Source organism: Lycorma delicatula, chromosome 4 (assembly GCF_047948215.1).
Source record: "Lycorma delicatula isolate Av1 chromosome 4, ASM4794821v1, whole genome shotgun sequence".
Lineage (NCBI taxonomy): Eukaryota > Metazoa > Arthropoda > Insecta > Hemiptera > Fulgoridae > Lycorma > Lycorma delicatula.
The window spans coordinates 205,618,573-205,640,593 of NC_134458.1; the positions used below are offsets into that span (position 1 = coordinate 205,618,573).

Sequence of the window (22,021 nt, forward strand, 5' to 3'; positions counted from 1 at the left end):
AAAGTGGGCATATTTGGACTTTTTCTATATGGTTACTAATTTTTGCTTTAATACCTCCGGAATATCAGAAATGATTATCTCGTTATGCACCGGTTGAAAAAGGTGTGCTTAAATATTTGTTAAACAAAATGTAAAAAAATCGTAAAAATATCCATTTTTTCTCTTATTAACGTAGCTAGATAACTCACTCGAGTTGTTCATTTTAGAGAAAAGATCGAAAGAGGAAAAGTTAATAAATTTTACACACAATATCATCGGTTGCAAATCAAAAAACACGTTATTATTGATGCAAAAAACTCAAAAAAGAGAAAAAAAAATTTTATGGAAATTTTTGCGAGTACATGTTGTAAATAGGACCTTCAGATTTTGCCTCAGAGAACCTGTTGATATGATAAAGCAACATATCAAATTTCAACAAGATCTGTTTGACAGCTTTTGCACAACAATTTTGCAATCCAGATTTTAAAAAAAATGCGATTTTTCCAAATTGTGTAGAGCCTGAAATAAAGTCTCTAAATACTTGAAAATTTAATAGCAAATAAAAGGCACTCAAACTTTTAAATTCATTTTGAAAAAATTAAATCGGTTCATTAGGAGAGCCTAGGGAATTTTTCGAACGTACTTGCAATCTTTTTGCTTTTAAACAAATAATATCTTCACGAATTTTTGTCTAATTAATTTTAAAAATTAATTAGCTTAATTAATTAATTAAAAATTAATTAATAGCTTAAAAGTACTCGGAAGAAGCTTATTTAAAAAAAACCGGTTTGGTTTGTTAATTATCTCCGGAGATATATTGCCAATATGATATTTGAACGTTTTAGCTTACAAGACATTCATTTTAAAAAAAAAAAAACTATAATTTTGTTAGTTAAAGTTGTAAGTATATTTGAAAAATTCCCAAATTAACCGATTTAAATTAGATTGTTCATTTTACCACACGTCTCAGGAATGTCGGCCTGAATCTGCACAAGACTACACCTCATTTACATGTCGTACATATCTTTCTCATATTATTGGGCTTGGTGAGGGGGTTGCTTACTGTTCACTTATTAAACAGATTAAAACGTAAATATTAGAGGAAAAAATCAGTACATACATTCTATATAAATCACATCAGAAATGAAAAAGGTATGTAAATCCATCATTGGCATGGAATGATTAAAAAAAAGTTTGGATAAACATTGATCATAAACAGTGTGGTAAAACATCATAAAAGTCTTAAATAAATAAAACCGAATTAGAGAATTGAATCTATACTAATACATCAAAATAACAATTCTATAAAATTACACGATAATAATACATAAATAAAATCAATACGAAATAAAATAAACATTTTCTAGACATTAATTAAAAAATATTTGGATAAAATTAAGGTTAATTATTAAAGGTTTATAATTTTATCTTATTATATTTTATTTTAATTAATTAACGTAATTAAGTACAAATTAGATGAGAATGCAGAAATATAAAAAAAAAATACATTAAAAGATTTATTAAACAATATTTTGTGTTATAAATTTACCAACGTTTACAAAATTTCGTAAATAGATGTAAGCATCGTTCTTTTCTCGAAAAATGTGCTTATGAAATTTACGTATGCTAAGCGGTCTTATGAAATTAGATTGCAATGAAATGCTCAAGAATTGTTTGTAAAATTTTAGTAGAAAACATCTTTTCTATTATTAAACAATTATTCGTCGATAAATGCCGTAAAAAACACAAATTTAAATAAAGAAATATCTATAATTTAAAAATAAAATAATTGTTAAAAATCCACTGACTACTAATTGTACGCGTTTGCCTAGAATAATTATGAAAAACGAACAAAAATGAGTTAAACAAGTTTTTCTTTCTTTTCGTACAGGAATTTTTCAGGATAGGTTAGTCTCGACTATGTGAAATTTAATATTACTTCTACATTTTATATTGTATTCGGGTACTAGTTAGTCTTAACCAAGTGGAGACCTTTAGTCAACATCTCATATAGCTTACACAGGCACCCGACTACAACATAAAATGTACAAGTAATATTACATTTTCTATAGCCGAGACTAACTTACTGTATTCCAAAAAAAAAATTCCTACAAGAAAAGAAAGAAATACTTGTTTATTTTTTGTTCGTTTTTCATAATAATTTAGTTAGTCGGTTTTTTTAAAATAATTATTTTGTTTAGCGTTTTTTGTTGATTCCATAACTTTACAATTCAATATACTAATCGTCTAAAATCGATACTGGTGTCCTTTTTTTAGAAACGTGCTATTTAAATAATAGTTAATTCATTTTGAATAACGTATATAATGGATGGCTTGTTTTACGTCATAACTGTTTGTGTTAGTTATCTATAGACATTAAGAAAATATATATTTTTACTTCAATGTCATGCCGATATTATCACACGTGCTTTGAGGTAAATAAGTCAACATTATTTCTGAGTAATTGCAAGTAAAAAATATATATACATAAAATAAATAACGAACACTAATATTTTCAAAAAAGACCTAATGATGTATCTATTGTGTTTTTCTAACTTCTACTATGTATTAATACGAATAGTTGTGTAGAACACATTATTACAACATCCTAGCATAGGATAAGTAAGGAGAGCAAAAAATAAAATTATGTAACGAAAAATAGTTGAGAATAACTCTTAACAAAATCTATCAATGTATGTGGGCGTGTACTAAAGAAAGAGAGAGTGTGAGAGTGAAATGATAATGAAATATCCGTAAAAGGATAATGAAAAGCTTCATTAACTTACGTTACACAGAACTAAGTAAAAATATGTAATTCCAACCGACAATTTTTTTACTCGAAATTTTTATTATTATTGTTATTTATTTCTCCCTCGCGTGAATGCAGTCTTGATCTGCACTGACGGACTTGCCAAGTCAGTAGAAATACTATTATGATTCTGTATTAAAGAAAGATGTGACAATGCTGCATGTTTTGAGTACGGCTGATTTCTGGAAGTTTCTCTTTATGTATGTATTGAGTCTTAATTGTACCAGATGTGGTGAGTGAGAGGTGGGAGGCCCGTGAGTGACACAATGAGGGGGAAGATTAGTGAGGGGGAAGAAGTTTTCTTGTTTCCAGAGCTTTTTATTTCTATCGCTAAATCGGTGAATTTGGATATCTTTTGGTGTATTTGGTTTAGATGTTTGTGTCGTCGGGGATAGCAATGACAGTTAGATAGATGGTTTTTATCTTTTTCGGTTTGGAAGGTGTCTGGTCTATCGGCGAGGATTGTTTTATCCGTATGAATGTTGACATCCCACTATATTTTGTATTTTCGAGTACGAATGTTTGTGTGTATAGTAGGGATCTGTGTTTTCGACGAGTATGTATGTTGTTACTAGCGCTCGGTATACTACTTTATATGCTGCGTTATGTCTGGCTGTGAGTTCGATTCCGGCTAGAACTCTGCATCCCCTATGATGTGTTCCATTGTTTCCTCTTGTTGATGGCATCCTGTATGTATCGTGTGTTACAGGCGGGTTGCCGATTATGTACTTTTTGTAATTTCGATTTGCTATGTCTTGGTCTTGGGTGGCAAGTCGGAAAACCTCTGTTTCGGGAAAGAGCTGACCGTCCTGTAACCAAGTGTACGATCGTTTTTTGTTGATGCGGTCTTCTGCGACGTGGTATCTTTGTTTTCCGTGGAGTTTTTTTGTGAGTGGGTGTTCATTTTTTCTTGTTGTGATCGTACGTGTCTGTTACGTGGCTTGTGTGGGATAGGGCGAGATGTGTGTAATTTTTGTTTGCTTTTACTATCGTTGTATGTAAGCTGGTTTGCTTCGTGTGAAAGAAATTCGTGAGAGTTTGTATTTGTTTTGTGTTTAGTGATAGTACGTTTATGATTCCTTTCTTCCCTCCTTTTCACATTATGGTGAGTCTTTCTTTACATGTGTCGGGGGTGTGTCATCCTGTGTTCAGTGAGTTCTGAGCGGATGAGGATATGAATGTTTTCTATATCTGAATGTGACCGTTTAATGATTCCAAAGGAGTATGTGAGGACGGGTATGGCAAATGTGTTGATGGCTTTGGTGAGGTTTTTGGAATTTAGTTTTGTCTTTGAAAGTTTAATAAGTCGGTTTTGGGATTCGTTTTTTAGTTGCATTTTTACGTGTGTGTAATCGATTTTTAAATTCTGGTGGAAGCCTAGGTATTTGTATGTTTCGTTTTTGAGCATGTTATAAAGAGTTTTATTGTTTACGTTTTCCTTTTCGGGATGATTTTCCCATTGTCCTCTATTAATGTGGAGTACCTTGCATTTACTTATTCCGAACTCATATTGAAGTTTATTATTATTATTATTATTGTTGTTGTCGTCGTCGAACTCCAAGCCTCCATAGATTCGCATCAACTCAGTCTGCCGTCGCCTCTCTTCATTGGCCTTCTCTCGTATCATTGATGCGATCGTAGCCGAGACACAGTCCCACTTGTTGCTATCGCTGAGCATCACCTCGATTATACTGTTGGCCCCCTCCACACCCTGACCCTCGAGCACTACGCGGAAGTTGCGCCATCAAGGACAAAAAAATACTACATGCTCTGCTGTATCCAGTCCGCCGCAATCGTGACAGCGACTTGTATGGCATCTGCCCATCCTGTACAGGTAGTCTCGAAAAACATCCATGTCCAGACAGGAACTGAGTGAATTCGTAGCCTGTATTACCGTGCTTTCGCTCCACCCAGTTCCTGACGTCTCGTATTAGCCCATAGGTCCACCTTCCTTTGTCCGAATCTCGCCATCTGTCACGCCAAGCCATGTATAGACCGTCAATTGCCTCCTTTCTGCCCACTCCATACACTATTGCAGCTCTCATTTGCGCTTGTAAGTCTATGGGCGGTACTCCAGCTATAACCGAAGCCGCCTCAGCGCTGATCGTACGATACCCTGCGATGATACGTATGTTCAGCCTACGTTGTTGCATAACCAAACGCCTCACGTTCCTTGCCCTCGATAACGCTCCCAGCCATACAGGAACTCCATATAACACCACAGAAGAGTACACACTGGCCAACAGTTTCCTCTTACCCGTCTGAGGACCACCCTTATTTCTCATCATGTTGCTCAGCGCCTTCACCACATTTTCGCCCTTTCTCGCCGCCTCCTCAACATGTATAGTAAAGGATCAGTTCTTGTCCAGCCACACGCCTAAATACTTCGCGGCTGGACTAGGATGGACTATCGTGTGTCCCACTCTAAAACGCAATGGATGCAGTCTGCGTCTTCCAGCCATAACAACCACTTTCACCTTGTCTTCAGCGAGCCGTAGACCATGAGCTATTAGCCACCTCTTAACCACGTCAGCCGCTTCTTCACCGGCCACCATCAGTTCTTCTTCCGTTTTGCGCACAATCACAAGTGCCAAATCATCAGCAAACGTCACCGGGGTGACGCCCGCCGGAAAGCGCTGCCTTAGAACATTATCGAAAGCAATGCTCCACAAGGCCGGTCCCACACCAAACCCTGAGGGATACCCCTCTCCACCGGAAATTTCGTTTCACCACCTTCCGACCTGCCCACCACGAATCTGTCCTTAAAATATTCGTGCAACACCCTTCGTCTTACTTCTAGTTCACGAAATATAACTAACCATGGCAGCTCATTAAACGCATTGCGTATATCTAACAGCATGACCGCTCCTATCTCTCTCGACCTCCGTGTGCCCTCCGTAGCTGATCGAATAATATTCATCACTCGACCGATCGCATCAATCGCTGAGCGTCCAGGCCGAAAACCAAATTGGTCCCTCTGCCATCTCTACGCCGTCGTTTAGTCTTCGAAGAACAAGTCTTTTCAAACAACTTCGCAAAGCAATTCAATAAACAAAGTGGTCGAAACGAAACCTGTGTCCCCATAGGACCAGCAGTCTTCCTTAGCATCACTAACCTTGCACCTCTCCACCGTTCCGGTATCCACTCCATCTCCAATATCATATTCATTGCACGCAATACCACACCAGGCACCGTCTCAGCCACAATTTTTACGACCTCCGGGGGGATTCCATCCGGCCCAGGACTCTTGCCGCCTTTAATCAACTCTTGTCGCCTCACTCAGGTCTTGCAGCGAGAATGGAACCATTGATTCCACCACAATTTCCTCCCTTTGAAAGTCTACTCCTTTCGGAAACAGTTCATCAACGCCTTTCCTCAGCTCATCATCGGTGAGGAGTGGCAGCCGTCTTCCAAACTTTTTTGTGACGATACGATAGGCGTCATTCCACGGATCAATTTCCACAGCATCACACAGTTGCTGCCACTTGCATTTTTTGGACGCAGCAATTGCTCCACGAAAGTTCCGTCTAGCAAGCCGTAACGTTCCGAGCTCCTCTTCGATGTTCTCACCCCGCCTCTGCGTTCGCTTGAGGCAGCGCCTACTCACCACACACCTTCTTCTCAATTCGGCGAGTTCAGGAGTCCACCAATATACCTCTGCACGCCCTGCAGTCACTTCTTTAATTACACCCGTTTCCACTCCCACCCTGAAAACTGTGTCAGTCAGCTCATTCAAATCCGTGTCTTCCCTACAGCCAAGTTCAAAATCAATAGTCGTCCTGAACTGCGCGACACTTTCTTTCTTTTTCCTGTTTAGCCTCCGGTAACTACCGTTTAGATAATACTTCAGAGGATGAATGAGGATGATGTGTATGAGTGTAAATGAAGTGTAGTCTTGTACATTCTCAGTTCGACCAATCCTGAGATGTGTGGTTAATTGAAACTCAACCACCAAAGAACACCGGTATCCATGATCTAGCATTCAAATCCATGTAAAAATAACTGGCTTTACTAGGACTTGAACGCTGGAAGTCTCGGCTGATTTGGGAAGACGCGTTTTAGTCAAAATGAACTGCGCGACACTTTCTTTCTTTTTCCTGTTTAGCCTCCGGTAACTACCGGTTAGATAATACTTCAGAGGATGAATTAGGATGATATGTATGAGTGTGAATGAAGTATAGTCTTGTACATTCTCAGTTCGACCATATCTGAGATGTGTGGTTAATTGAAACCCAACCACCAAAGAACATCGGCATCCACGATCTAGTATTCAAGTCCGTGTAAAAATAGCTGGCTTTACTAGGACTTGAACGCTGGAACTCTCGACTTCCAAATCAGCTGATTTGGGAAGACGTGTTCACCACTAGACCAACCCGGTGGGTTAAACTGCGCGACACTGCCTGAATGAAACCTCACGCACCTGGTGCCTGCCCGTTCTTCCTGGATAATATCGCCAATTTCAAAAGTTATTAGCCTGTGGTCACTGAGGGCCTCCTCCCCCAACACTTCCCATTCCAACAACCTCTGCAAGCCTCTCATGTTCACAAATGTCAGATCTGGGACAGAAATCCCAACTCCTCCTCTCTCAAACGTCATTTCGCCCCTTCGATTGACGCACTGAAGGTCCACTGAAGCCATAGCGTCCTCAAGAAGTCTGCCTCTTCGATCATCGATGGCTGATCCCCAACTCCGAACCTTAACATTAAAATCTCCGCCCACCACGACGATTTTCGACCTCCATCTGGGAATTTCCTCCACCAAATCATCAACCATTCTCGCATAAACTAAAAAGTCAGAGTTAGGCGACAAATACGCAATAAACATTACCACCCTTGCCAGTTCCACCCATACACAGCCGGGTCCTGCGCCCTTATTATGTACTGCTGCTGTACCACAGGAGACCAGTATAGCCGTACTGGAATCAGCCGACACCCACCCATCTGTCATCAACGATTGTTCTTCGATCCGGCTCACTCAGTAATATAATCTCACAACCCCGGCGGACAGCTATTTCCCAGCAGGCATCCATGGCCCTGCTACTCCTGTTCGCATTAAATTGAAAAACTCGCATTAACATGCGGATTTCCCACCACTGCAGCCCTCACCTTCCCCTCCGACACGTGGTTTCGCTTTGACCTCTGTATTAACTGGCCGCTGCCGACATCCACTACTCTTATGGCCCTCTCCATTACATCTAAAACATAGTCTAGACCAGTCTGGCCCTCCGCACTTCGCAGCCATATGGCCATTCTCTCCACACCTGAAACACCTCCTCCCTCCGGCACACTCTGCAATTAATCCAGCCTATCTGTATCCTCTGAACATCGGATAACTACGCGCCACAAATCCAGGCACCATTATCGTGGCATTCTGCGATCCTCCGTAAGCCGGCCGCAAGTATGTAACTCTCAAATCCGCCTCCACGCAGCCAGCATATGCCGCCACCGACTTGACCACCTCAGCACCTGTCGCGTCATGCTCCAAATCTTTTATATAATAGTATGCAGGGCGAGCTCGTCGACCGACCTCTCTGACCGCAACCCCATCAACATGTTGCCTGATGGACTGCTCTAACAGACCCGCTTGTTTCGCCTTGACACGTATTTGTACTCCATCGGCGTTCCCTTTCCTAACCGACAGCACTTCAGCCACGCTATTGTCCACTCCTTCCTCCTTTATACATTTGAACAGTTCAGCGACGCTCCGCCCCTCAGCTCTGATCGACATTGTACGTGACGGCTCACCCTGTCGAGTAGCCTTCCGCTCTCCAGTAGACTCATCGATGTATAACATCCGCTCCTTACCAGCCTGTCTACCATCGCACTCCAGCAATCGTTTCAAGACGGCTCCAGTTCTACCAGTACGGGACACAAAAGGAGCCTCCACTCCCATATCTCTTAGTTTACTGATGCTCGTGAAGCAGTCAGCCGACTGATCATCCCATCAACATCCTCTGAGTTCACTACTATCGTATAGATAGTATCTCCCACATCTATTTCCTCACCACCGAATACATCCTTGGCCCCTCGACTGTCATCCAATAATAGTCCACTCTTAATTTCCGACTTATCCTCCAATCTTCTGACACTTGGCGCCATCCGATAAGCCCTACTCGTCAGCTTAGCTGAAATTGGTCGCAAATCATGTATTAATACAACGTCTCGTCCTTCCTTGTCTGTTAATGATGTATCAGCCATTTTCACCATCTTGAAAACTTCCTCGCCCCAGTGCTGGGCAACAAGTAGAGGAACCTCGTCGTCATCAACACCCTCCTCCATTTTCCTGACGATATCGTCAGATCCTATTCTTTTGAGCGTCTGGGTGGCCTTATCAGACCCTGGCCTTATTCTCGCTCTACAACCGCTACATAACCTCTGATTCTCAGACCCCTCTGCCTGTGCGGTCACTTCGGTCTTTCGAGGTAGTTAATTCAGCCAACCGGTTGAAATAATCAGCCTAATCCGCTGCACCAAGCCAACCAGGGCCGCAGACGTCGACTTAATATCCTGCTTAACTTCAGAACACGGTTTGACGAGAGAATCCAACACCTCAGCTCGCGAACATAGATCTTCCAGGACAGTTGCAAATCCCCAGGTTAGCAGCTCCGGGCACACCTCCTGGGCCCCACAGTTCTGGAGATCAGGACCAGAATCACCACCGGACTCAGCAGTCAAAGTCATAGAACTACCATCATCTGGACACGATCTCCGCTTGATGGCAGGCGAGGACGTTGCCGGCGGGGACAGCGATTTCTGTCGCTTAAGGCTAGATTTGCCTCCCACCACAAAACACTCTTCCATTTCAACTACACAACGGTTCGTGAGATCGGGACTGTCATCCCCCGAAGAAGAGTCTGAACCAGCGTACTCTGCTACAGCAATCCGGCGGGTTTCCAACCGAGTAACCCTATCTTCCTTCCGCTTACAACGCGTCTTCCGACCGGTATCCTCCGATACCACCTTCAACAGGCTCGAGCGGTGACCCTTCCTAGAAGTTAAACCAGTGCCTCTCACTGAGAGACCAGACTCAGAGTCACCAGACGAACATTTGCGAGGTATATAACCCCGCAACGGCCTTCCTGCTCCCCTCGAAACTAGACGGCAGTCCTCTACACTTTTCGGATCCTCAAAATCGGACATCAGAAAAAACGAACAGGATAATCCTCCAACGACAACAATAAAGAAATAACAAACAGTCGTTGTAAACAAACTATGCAAATATTTAGATTTACCAACTAAAGCTGGCGTAAAACGCCAGAAAATGTATATATATGTATAATATAATCTATTATAAATATAAGTAAATAATAAATAACACCCAACACAACAAAATATAAAGATCAAAAACAGAAATAGTCACTGTTAACCTACGTTGCTATGGTAAACAACTCAGATGTAAATAAAGGTTAATTAAATTAATAAAACAATAAAAACGGGAACAAAAGCAGAAAACTGAACTCAAATCAATCCAACAAAAAATAATAACAAACAAAAACAAGCACACTACACCGAAAGAACGTAAAAACGAACACTAGCACGGAGTTAAAAGAAACACGTCTAATCACCATGGAACTCCATTCTAACCTTTTTGTTGTTGTTGTAATTGTTATTGTTATTATGTGATAAATTCATGTTATCTATGTTTATTACTTGTGTGCTTTTGTTAACATTAATTTAAAATGAATTGTTAAATAATATCTGCGGTTGTGGCAGTTTTATGAACTGTTACAGGGTATGGTACTGAAAACAATCTCGCCTTAACATGCCAGGAAGAAAGTCTAATTTGCATTAGTTTTGGACACAGACTGTGATTAATATATAAAGTACAGGTGAAATAGTAAATTTATATAAATATATTTTCTGTTGTTTATAGTAAAGAATTTACTGCGGTTAATACACTGATCATTTTATAAAAAAAATTATATATATATATATATATATATATATAATTTTTTTATATATATATTATATTTTATATATATATTAAAAATTTTATATATATATATTATATTATATATATATATATATATATATATATATATATATATATATATATATAACATTGTTTTGCTTAATTTGACTGCATTAATTACATTTTTGATAAATAGTAATTATATGGTATAACATAACATTTATTATTTAATTAATGTAATTATTAATCACAATTATTTATAGAGGTGCAACATAAAAGTAAACAATATTCATAATGCTATTACTTAATAATCATCAAAATTATAAATCTAGTTTTTTTTGTGGGTTTGTAATTATTTAATCATAATTTGTAATATTTATCGTAATTTGTAATTATTGTTATTTTTAACTTGTATTGTTATTGAAATTATGTTCTGGGTTTTGTATATTTGAATTATGTATTTTTTGAATTGTAAAAATGTAAATTGTTAACTATTTAATTGTGGTGTAATCGGTTATATACATAAAATAATATTATTATTATTATTTTTGGACATCATATAACAATATAAAAATTATGTTCGTTATGTTTTGAAACATTACTATTATTATCATGTTATGCATAGATTCAATCTTGTGATTGATTTGTATATCTTAACGTTATATAAGTACGTTATTAGTTTTTGTGTTCAACGTACAATATACAAAGGAACAAGTGGCTGTTCTGTTGTACTAAAAATAAATAAATAAAAATAAAAGCTATTATTATTTTTTTTTTTTTAAATAAATAAAAATAAATGTTTCTTTTTTTTGGAGTTTTAGGGGCATCGACTGCTATGGTCATTAGCTCCTTCCACAACAAAAAATAAAAAAGTTCTATTTCTTCCCAGTACAAACTCTCTAGCGACATAGTCAATATACAAAATATGTTTCATCCCCTGAAAACAGAACTCAGGTGACATAGTGAACGGCTAGTCTTGTCAAAAAAGAGCACCTAAAAAAACTTGTCAATGGTTACTAAAAACCCCCCAAAACACAACATGACAAGGGTGTAAAGGCCCTTGTCATTTAAAAATATTTCTAACCGTTTCTTACAAAATTTAGTCAAAAACTCTCAAAACGCAACTTGTCAGTGATCTAAAATACACATCAATAAATACTATTAAAGGAAAACATGACAGTGGTGTAAAGGGCCCTTGTCATTTAACATCACAATCAAAACACTTTATTATAATCTCAAATATCTATATTAATTAAAAATAAAAATTTTATTTATTTATAAAGATCTCAATCCAGATATTTGATCTTTCACTTTCCGAAATTTATCGCCTTGGTTTTCCTTTAGGCTATCCTTTTTTCTTACTCTTCTCCATTTTTCTGAAGGCCTCGATGTCGAATTCTGCTGTGTCTGATACATCCGACATCGATCCCTGGTTACTCCGGTGGAAAACGCAGAGGAACTCCTGCTGCCGGTATCGGATGACACCGGCTCCATTGGCGCAGCCAGAAGCACATCACAGTCAAAACTGGATGTGCCCACGGCGAGAACGCGTGGGGCAGTCGAATGTCAGCTAAATGTCCTCTCAGCTAAAGGCCTCTGCGATTTCGGAGACTCCATTTTAGCTTTCCCCAAATCTTCCTTCTCTAAAATAGGTATTTCTATTTTCGCGGGTCCCGGAGTTGGGATTTGTTCAATCTGAACTTTAGTTGCAGGTTCCTTCATTTGTTTTGGACTTTGCGGTGTCTTAGAATTATTTGTAGGCTCATTTTCGATGAGTAGACGCTGTTGCTTTGGCAGGTCTACTTTGAACGACTTTGGACTGCTATCCCTAAATGTTTGGTTCCTTCATTTCTGATTTTCGATTCTTTCTACCAACGTTGTTAAGACTGGCGCCAGTTCTATAACCACGTCTTTAAATCTGACGGTGACTGCAGGAGCAGCAGCAACTTGTGCATAAGTCGTGATCTTTGGCGTTCTGCTATGCACGACTTTCTTAGCTTCGAAATAACTGACAATTTGTACGGTCTTTACTTCCTGTATCGCAATTTTCTCCTTTTATTTTGGACAATTCCTTGATCTTGCGCTATGTTGTCCATTACAGTTCACACAAATCGGCGGGTCCCTGCACAGATCATCCGGGTGCAAGGGATTGCCACACGTACAAATATTTCCTCGTGCATTTCGCAGCTGCCGTGTGACCGAATTTTTGTCATCCGAAACGCTGCAATGGTGTTGGGATGAACGGACGCACATCAAGCCTATGAAATCCTGCCTTTATTTTCTCTAGATATTTAGGTCTGTTGAAGGTTAACACGTGCGACGCGGAGGGTAAACCTTCTCCGTTTCGTAGAGTGCTTAGCCGTCGACACGCATAACTCCTTGTCCATAAAGTTCTTCAACAATTTCATCCTCCGTGCAGTTAAGCAAATCTCTACACACAACTCTTTTAGAGGTATTTAGATACCATGTGGTACAACCTCAACGTCGATAAGTCCAATCTTCTTTGCTTTTAATAACCGAGAAGACTGTACGTCGTTAACGGTTTCTACAAATAATGTCATCGCAGTTTTCCTAGTATCTTTAACAGGTCCTCCAGCTGCTTCGGTGATGCCACGGGCTATCACGAAGGGGCTGATTTTAGAAAAGCCACCATCCTTTTTCTTTATTACTAAATACTTAGGAGTAGGTCCTCCGCTCTTAGGTCGAAGCATGGTTCGATCCTTTCTTTCTAAAACTGTAAACTCCTCCTTATCGCTAAACCCAACGCTTTTCCTCCTCTTTGCTACCGAAGAAAGAGAACCTCCAGAACGAGGGTTTACGTGGACCATCTGCCGCGGAAGTTGTGGAAGCTTGTTTCCATAATCCTATAAGTCGTCAGTCAAAGGTGCGGGCGGAGAGACAGTTGGGCCTGCCCCGGATCAATGATCCTACCTGGATTACTCCAATCAACCGCCTCCTACAAATTTAACTCGGGCCTGGGAGTCAGGTACTGCCTGACCCACGATACCGACATCCCAGGGCTCGCACGTAGCAGTAAGGGCTCCGACACCCTTACCCATGGACAATCCCTGTCAAAGGCCAAAGTGACTGACTCACACTGGACGGCACAAGAATTCAGCAGAGCAAGCTCACAGCAGCCCACCATCCGAGGGCCTACAACCGAGGGATGGGCACTCCCCGTCCGCATTCCGCCCAGCGTTGGCAAACAGATCACGGTCATGCCTCCCATACCCGCTGCAAACAGTGAATCCGAGAAGCACAACCGCAACCATCTTAGATAGCTTGGGACCGCCAATCCCGTCAAGACCATTTACCCGTTGGCCGACGTAAATAGAGGTACCGAGGTACCTTGTCGTTGCCCACCCCGGACGTGTGCATAGATGTTGTTGCACGGACGTGGGGTTGGATTTATCCGGAGCATTATCATTATTATTGTAATTTTTTCTTTTGAGGTTTTCAGGGGCATCGACTACTCTGGCCATGTGTTTCAGGCGCCATGGGTATGGGCATCTGGCTCGTGGATGTAAGGGGCCTGACAGAAGCCGGCTCTGCCATTCGTGCGGGATAGGGGACCACAAGGCTAGGGAGTGCTCTGCTCCCCTCGGTGCATGCTCTGCCAAGAAAAAGGTGTGAATGCCCCACAGCTGGCTCACGCACCTGGAACAAGGGAGTGTCAGATCTTCCGGGAAGCCCTGGAGCAGGCGAAGAGAAGGCTTCGTTAGAATGTTCAACGTACTACAGGCCAACATTAACAGGAGTTGACTAGGTGACTTGCTGCTACAGCTAGCCAGAGACAGGGAGGCCGACTTTGTGCTGATTAGCGAGCAGTGATTACCGGGACCGTGACGACTCCCAATGGTTCCGGGACTCGCTCGGGACTGCCGCGATATGAATTCCGTATCGCAGCGGAGCCCAAGTTCGGAAACATGGCGCAGGCGAGGGGTTCGTTTGGGTCTGCTGCGGTGAAGTGACGATTTTAGCTGTTACCTCACCCCAAATGACTCGTTAGTGGACTTTCGCCGGAAGGTTGACGGGCTGGAGGATGTTATCCTCGCTGCCGCTGGTGGATTGGTGGTAGCTGGGGACTTAACTCCAGGGCGATAGAGTGGGGTATGGTGCATACAAACTCTAGAGGGAAATACATTCTGGACACTGTGGCACGTACTGGACTCGTGAATCTCAATAAAGGGTAAGAAGACGACGTTTCCCCGCCCAGGATATTTGGAAACCATTCCCAATATTTCCCTCGCCTCCGAAGAGCTGGTTACGCTCGTTCAAGACTGGAGAGTTCTTGAGGTTTATACCGGTAGCGACAACCAATATATCTCATTTAGAGTCCTAGATGGTGCACGAGAACGCCTGGGCCCCCACGGCTGGTGAAAAGATATAACGTCACACGCGACCCGCGTGTACTGGTGGACACCGGAGATTGCGGGGTTGCGCTGAGGTCTTCAACTAGATGAGTGGCGCAACGTGCAAGGAATCGCACAGACACAAACACCAGGTCAGCTCAGTATAAGACGGCAAATAAGCGGCTACGTCGAGCCATCAACGTGAGCAAGGCACGCTGCTGGAGAGAACTGACGGAGACCGTGGATATAGACCCTTGGGGGTTGGGCTACAAGTTAGTAACTCGGCGATTAGTGGTCTCGCGGTCACCAGCTCCACTAGACGAGACTAAAGCGAAGCATGTCGTTAAGATGTTGTTTCCGACCCACTCGGTCCATACCAAGCGGGACTTCGGCGACGTAGACGATATTAGCGATTCCTAATAGTCCACGGTGCTTTCTTTCCTGTTATACGGGTAGGAAGTATGAGCCCAGGCATTAAGAGCTGCAAGAAACCGGAAGCGGCTCACGCAGGTGCAACGCACCGCAGCCTTGCGAGTTGCTTCCACGTATCGGACGGACTCCGAGCCTGCAGTACTGGTAGTCGCCGGCGTCATACCCATATTATTTTGGCAAGGGAGCGCCAGGTGACCTACAGGAGGCGACGGGCAGGCGAAGACCGGAAGACCATTGCCAACGAGGAACGCAATCGCCAGTTTCTCGCATGGCAAGAGACCAGGGACCACGAGACCAGAGAACGATGGGCCGCAAGGCTTATCCCTCTGGTCAGACCGTGGACGGAGCGGCGGCATGGAGAGGTGAAGTAATACATGACCCAGTTTTTAACGGGTCACGGGTACTTCCGCGCTTACCTCCATGTCATACGGAAAGCGCCGTCCGCCGACTGCTTCTATTGACCCGGTGTACGGGATGACGCCGAGCATACCTTTTTCAAATGTGCTCGGTGGGCGGCAGATCGAGAGACAATAAAGGCGGATCTCGGAGCACTGAGCCCCAACAACGTGGTTGCGATGGTGCTCCGTAACCTGAGCAACTGGAAGAGTGTAACCCGATTCGTCGGCAACATTCTCAGGACCAAAAAAGGTGACCTGGATAGTCTTGAAAATTAGGTAGCACCTTCTCAGGCTAGTATAGGAAGAAAATTTGATTTACCGGAAATCAAATTTTTAATGAAATCAGGAGGATATTGATGTTATTTAAAAACTGCTTTGCCTCCGGAAAAGCAAAGTCCAAGAGTTTCATCACTCCATTTTTTTTTTTTTTTGGCATTGAAACTGTTACATATTTTAATCTTGTTTCCTGTTTGAATATCTTTTGATTTCAGATAATCATTTTCAGAATGATAATCAAAAGCTGAATTAAGATCTAACATATTTTCCGAAGGTTGAACTGAAGTTTGAGCCGAGTTTATACGTTGCCCTTCAAATCTTCCTAGCAACAGAAAATGTCTTAGCACATATTCCTGTTGTTTACGATCATAAATTCTAACAACCCTAGAGGTTCTTCTTCCTATCTGTGATCTCGCCGATATAGGCGTTATGAAAGTATTAATACCAAATTGAATGTCGAATCTATGCCGATTATGTGTATAGGTTTCCCTGATCGAACTTCTTAGTTCAGAATATTAAAATCTAGAGTGCAAATTTGGATGAGGATGAGTTTTCGCGGATTGCCGCTAGATTAGATAACGACATTAGATTTATGACTGTTTAATGACTATTTAGACAATTTAGACCATTGATTCCCAAAGTGGTCCAGGTGGACCCCCAGGGGTCCACGGGAGACTCGACGGGGGACTACGTTGGCGTGACAAAAAAATGGGGGTTCACAATTCGTAAGCGGGGCTCCACGAAAATTCATCTGGTTTCGATAGTGAAGAACTAAAATGTTGGCTTGACTTTGCGTAGGCAGATAATGTTTTGAGAAGCTCAGCGACTGTTACTTGTAAAAACTTGCATATTCCATATTCAGTACAACGAACGTGTCGAGACTTGCAAAGCGCCGCCGCCGTCCGCAACGCTTGTTCAGACGTGCAAAGGGACGAAATACGACTTGTGATGTGTGTGCTAGCAATCTTGCATGAACTTGTTTGATTCTTCACTAATATAAATACGATTGCCAAGGATAAACGTTACTCATTTGTTTCCGGAATTTCGAAAAGAAAAGTAAAGTGAATAGATGTTAGCGTTTGCCAGTGTCGGAAAAAGTAGTAAGTACTTACCTGCTTTTTTGTTATACTTACTTTTATTTTATTTATTGTTTATTTATTTGTTTGACAATTTATTGTACACGTCAGTAAACAAAAAATGCACAAATTACAAAAAATACGTAGGTACAAAAGGCGAGGCTTATTCCTAAAAGAAATCTCTTCCAATCCGCCTGCGATAAAAATATATTTATGTTGTAATAAGTATATTTGTAATGTTTGCGTGTAGTAGGTACGTATTAAAAATTAAATACTGAACAGAGCCATTATTAGAGACTTCCCTAAAAGAACAGAAAGCCGAGAAAGGTTGAACTTTTTGTCCCTACTTTATTAGTAATATTTTTTTTACCCGACTGTGTGGTGGTTCACTAATAATTATATACATTTATGCAACGTGTTACAGAATAAGGGTTACAACCGGGAATTGTTATGTTCAGGATCAGTCTTTAAGTCGATTCTAATAGTATGTTTTTATATAACTGAATAAAATGTAGACCTAAAATTAATAAAAAATCAGTAAAAAGTGGTCAAATCACAATATTGAAACGTCGCGCGCGGCGCGGTCAAAGCCGCGGGGGTTACGCTACCTACGCGACATCACAATATTGTAATGTGACCACTTTTTACCGTCTCCATTTAAGGATTTATTAATTTTTGGTCTAAATTTTTTTTCAGATATATAAAAAACTATTGGAATCGACTTAAAAACTGATCCTGAACATACCATTTCCCGGTTGTAACCCTTATTCTGCAACACGTTGTATATTTTCATAAATTGTACCTGTCTTTACATACTCGTAACGTGCATCAAAGTAATAAATAAATTATTAAAATCGCAGAGTTGTGATATCAAAATATTGGTTATTTAAAAGTATTTTCTATAGAATTTACAGAAATATATCAAAATATAATTAATGAAAAAATGTTTTAAATCACATTAAAATCGGTTCAGCCATTTTCATAAAACTTTGTTATGGATCTTACCGATTTATTGCTCTTAATAATTAGAATCAGTTTGCCGCTGGTACTTTATTTCATTGCAATAATTAATTAATCCTATTCTGTTAAAATAATCATATCCTGTTAAGTAAGACCGCCTTGAGATTACTAAAACAAAGTTTTTTTTTTTATTTACCGGTAGGTAACTGATACGAAACATGGCTGAATCTAAGAAGAAATGTCGACTGTACAGTGTTGATTATTTAATATTTGGATTTCTTCCATCAAAGGCAGACAAGCGATTGCCTATATGCCTTTTGTGCAGCAAAATTTTGAGCAACGACTCTATGAAACCATCGAAGCTCGAAGATCATCTAAGAAGGTGTCATCCTGATAAAATAGGTAAAGATTTGAAATATTTTCAAAAATTGAAGGAAAAATATCAAAAGAGACCTACCGTGCACAGTATGTTCGCTTCAACGTCTGAAAGTAACGATGATGGCTTGCGGGCATCGTACAATATTTCATTACTTACAGCGAAATCTGGAAAACCGCACACCATTGCAGAACAGTTAATTTAACCCGCTGTTGAAGAGGTTTTAAAAACTGTTCTGCACAAATCTCCATTTGACGTACTCAAAAGAATTCCTTTGAGTAACAACACTGTACAAAGACGTATTGATGAAATGAGCTCTGATATTGAAAGTTTCTTGTGTAATTATCTGCAAACAACTCATTTTTCTATTCAACTGGACGAGTCAACTTTACCTGGTAATGAAGCATTATTATTGGCATATGTTCGATTTGTTATGGACGAAGAAATTCATGAAGAGCTACTATTCGCGAAAACTTTGGAGACGGACACTAAAGGTGAATCAATATTTAATGTCCTGAGTGATTTTTTAACGAAAAATCAATTCCATTCACAAACGTCATTTCGGTGGCAACAGATGGAGCTCCTGCCATGGTCGGGCGATATCGTGGGTTTATAAGCCATCTTAAAAGAATTATACCAGAGGTAACAACTGCAATTCACTGTGTCATCCACCGACAACACCTAGTAGCGAAAAATCTGAGTCATAGATTGCACCAATCGCTTCAACTTGTAATTAATGCTGTTAACAAGATAAGAAGTAATGCATTGAATACGCGTTTATTTGCCCAATTGTGCGATGAAAATGATGAAGACTTCCAACGATTACTCTTACATACTGAAGTACGCTGGTTGTCGAAAGGTACATGTTTAACAAAATTTTACTCACTTTTTGAATCAGTTTTAGAGTTTCTGGAAGGTAAAGATTCAGATTTAAAAGAAAACCTGATCACTTTGAAAGCTGACATCGCGTATTTGACAGATTTGTTCAAAAAATTTAATGACATTAACTTACAATTACAAGGGGACAGTCTGAATTTAATAAAAACAAAGGGTGTAATTTCAGCTTCTCTTGGAAAATTGAAATTTATGAAGCAAAATTTTGCTTCATAAATTTCATATTTTTAAATATGCCGGCGCGTATTTTCCCAGTTTTCAAACTTGTCACAGGTAGGATGCCTTGATGGAGGATATTCAGACATACGTTCAACATTTAATTGCCCGCATGATGACTTCAAAATCAGATTTGAAGATATTTTGACGATGGAAATACCACCACGGATCATAAATCCATTTGATGAAACAGAAGTGAAGAATGTGTTATTACAAGAGGAGCTACTCGAGCTTAGCACTAATGAGGAGCTGAAGGTGAAATTTAAAAGAGGGTATCAAACATTTTGGTTGCAGGCAGAAATACTAGAAAAATATCCTGGACTGTGGGGAATTGCGAGAAAGTTTTTGATAGCGTTTCCCTCGTCATATCTTGTCGAAAAAAGTTTTAGTGTCGTTACAAACCTTTTATCAACAAAAAAAGGAGCAGATTCAATATCACAGAACGGGGAGATTTGCGTTTATTCCTAACAAAACTGAAGCCAAATATTGATAATTTGCTGTCAATCCATCAAGTACATCCCTCCCATTAAAATTGTAACTATTTTGTGATTGTCATTGTAGAGGTTACATTACGTTATGAATGTTTAATTTTAATTATATTACGACAATTTTATTATATTACATTGCAATATGATAACAATAATAATTAATAGTGTAATGATTACATATTTGAATAAATGCAACACAAAAAAATATACTATTTTTCTTTTGCTTTCTACTACTCTGAATGGGAAGTTTTCTAAATAAAATAAGTGAGAATTGATTGCTTTCTTGTGCTGTGAGTAGATGTCAAAAATGTAAAGTTGGATGGAAGCATTTTTTTTTGATCGGCCAACTTTACTTTTTTGACATCCACTCACAGCACAGTCAATCAAAAATTAACCAATCAATTCTCACTTTTTTTCGGAAGCTGTTAGTTCGTGGAACTCAGCCGTAACGCAAATTTTCATAGTAAGATCTAATCTTCACATTTTCCGTCGACTGGAAATATGGTAGAAATGTAGCTGCAGGGGGTCCACCGGAACCAGCAAAATTTTGGTAAGTGGTATATGAGAAAAATAAGTTTGGGAACCTCTGATTTAGACAATTAAAACCCATAACAACCTTCTGAAGAAGTTGTTATAGACTCGAAATTGAATATTCCTCAAACCGTCAAAACTTTGTTAAACGTGTAAATAGTTGTTCCTTTTATTATTTTTTTTTATCAAACTAATTTAGTTTTATTTATATTATAATAGTAATACAAAGCGATATTTTATAGACGATAATATTAAATTTTAAATCGCATTTCATATTGACATAATAAACGTCATAATATCATGTCAATGACATAATATCGATCATGATACAATGATCGATGTAGACAATGACAATCGATATAAATCACAAAAATAAATTTAGACCAAGTCCTAGGTTATTTATTTATACCTTTTTTTTATTTATGATTTATATAGTAGTGAAATCGATGAGGTTTGAACTTTGGTCAACATTCCGGGGGTCATAAGAAAGTTACAGTTAAAATTTCCTATCGATCGGTTCAGTAGTTTTGTGTTTGTCGAGAACAAACGAAAAAGGCATTGTTTCTTTATAAAATAGTGAAATATAAGTCATTTATCTCTATGATTTATAGTTCTAGAATGTTATAACCTGCAGAACATTAGCGGTAATTTTTTCCTAAAAAATAACAATATCCAGCTCTATTAAACAGACAAAGAATCGTTTTTGCGTAACCCAGCGTACGAGAAGAGCCTTATTGATATTTCCGTCTTAAAATCTACCGACCGATTTAAAAGATCTTTCCACTGATTTATTTAAAATAAAATTAAAAGACGTTCTTTTACAGAACCGATGTTACTTTATTTTCCTTTAACATTTATGAATAATATGTACGCTAATAATTTCCATTATATGTATGTCAAGTCTCAAAATCATGGTAGTTATAAGCGACCTGACATGAATTATCAAATCACGTCAGAAAATTATAGCCATTTTCAAGAACAATAAGCATCTCATTCCAGGCTACTAATAAAAATAAGGAGTAAAGTGGTTTAAAATTGTTTTATTCTCCGAACCAAACACACGAAATGCCAAACTCGCTGAAATGTAATTCTTCACAAATTACATCTTCACTTCCTTCATTAAATTATTTTGCGAATAGGAACATAGTTACTCTCAGACAAAGCAACCATAACTGGTTCCTCTTGTACATTAGATACTTTACAAGAATGACAGCATAATAAACACTGATATATAATGTAAAGCAGCAAATTAATGCACCTCTTGATGCCACAAAACAATGCGTTATTTCCCCTGGTTCAACTCAACAGCAGAAAAACTTTTCA

The 22,021-nt window shown here is 39.5% G+C and overlaps 1 protein-coding gene across 2 annotated transcripts in view; it reads left to right on the top strand.

The window, feature by feature from the left end:
* The window catches only part of aay (phosphoserine phosphatase), a 90,086-nt gene that overhangs the window by 10,926 nt on the left and 57,139 nt on the right, over positions 1-22,021 (top strand). The window contains exon 2 of one of the 2 annotated variants that reach the window (XM_075365103.1): positions 10,501-10,616. The exons of the other annotated variant lie outside the window; for it this stretch is intronic. The gene's annotated coding sequence lies outside the window, so the exon portion shown is untranslated. The remainder of the gene's footprint in view (positions 1-10,500; positions 10,617-22,021) is intronic. 2 annotated transcript variants of the gene reach the window in all.